Source organism: Gekko japonicus, unplaced genomic scaffold (assembly GCF_001447785.1).
Source record: "Gekko japonicus isolate JY-2015 unplaced genomic scaffold, Gekko_japonicus_V1.1 scaffold3480, whole genome shotgun sequence".
Lineage (NCBI taxonomy): Eukaryota > Metazoa > Chordata > Lepidosauria > Squamata > Gekkonidae > Gekko > Gekko japonicus.
Genome location: NW_015169281.1, coordinates 124157 through 125416, shown reverse-complemented (window position 1 = coordinate 125416; position 1260 = coordinate 124157). Strand labels below are relative to the sequence as shown.

The window sequence follows — 1260 nt, the reverse complement described above, 5'->3', positions numbered from 1 at the left end:
TGGATCCAGGATAGAAGCGTCATCCAGGAAGCCCTGTAGCTGTGTCGCCACCGCCCTCTCAATCAATTTGCCCAAATAGGGCAAATTGGACACCGGCCGATAGTTGACCAATTCGGTCGGGTCTAAGGTTGGTTTTTTCAGGAGAGGGCGGACCATCGCTTCCTTGAGTGCTGTAGGGAACCGTCCCTCCTCAAGGGACTTGTTGATAATTTCCCGTGCAGCACCTCGAAACCCCTCGTGGCCCGCCTTAATGAGCCAGGAAGGGCACGGATCCAAGGAGCATGTGGTTGGATGCACAGTTACGAGCAATCTGTCAACTTCCTCCAGGCTGAGTGGGTCAAAACATTCTAAACCCCGCGGGGACGTGCAAGGGGCCTCAAGTTCACTCACTGTATCAACTGTGGCAGGGAGGTCCCCTAAATCAGTCCCGGCCATATCAGGCCTGTCTCCCTCTGACCTGCGTGTCTTTGCAGATGCTGGCTCGCCTGCTGAAAAGCTCCCACCCTGAGGACCTCCTAGGACGCAATCGCGGCTGCATAGAATTCCTTCTTAGCAGCTTTGACCGCCATCTCGTAGGATTTCATAAGCGTCCTGAAGGATGTTCTCGATGCTTCGTCACGAGCTCGCCGCCACCGTCTCTCTAGCCGTCTAAGCTCCCGCTTCATAAGTCGAAGCCCCTGGGTATACCAGGGGGCCAACCTAGTGCGGGGGCGCAGAGGGCGCCGGGGAGCGATCTCATCGATGGCTGCGGAGAGCCGGCCATGCCAGTCCCCCACAAGCTCATCTAATGAACCGCCAGGGGGCATCGGATCCCGCAGCGCCAGCTGAAGCCGTACATGGTCCATTTGGCTCCGCGGGCGAGCTAAAATCTGCTCTCCGCCTAAACAGGGTCGGGGTGGGATGTTCAGACGGGATGTGGTTCATGAATCCCAGAACAAATGCTCTATAACTGTGAGCTTCTGGTTCAGAGAAACCAGATTTTCTTTGCATGAACTTGGTGCCATTTATAGTAAAATATTCCTCTCCAGCTAACAGGGTCGGGGTGGGATGTTCAGACGGGATGTGGTTCATGAATCCCAGAACAAATGCTCTATAACTGTGAGCTTCTGGTTCAGAGAAACCAGATTTTCTTTGCATGAACTTGGTGCCATTTATAGTAAAATATTCCTCTCCAGCTAATGAGTCTAGTATTTAGGGAGCTGATGGGCCATTGCCTCTTGTATTAGTTCATTTATGTCAGTGCTGAATAATAATAGCATT

At 52.9% G+C, this 1260-nt stretch overlaps 1 protein-coding gene across 1 annotated transcript in view; it reads left to right on the top strand.

The window, feature by feature from the left end:
* The window catches only part of PPFIA4 (protein tyrosine phosphatase, receptor type, f polypeptide (PTPRF), interacting protein (liprin), alpha 4), a 79552-nt gene that overhangs the window by 14659 nt on the left and 63633 nt on the right, over window positions 1-1260 (top strand).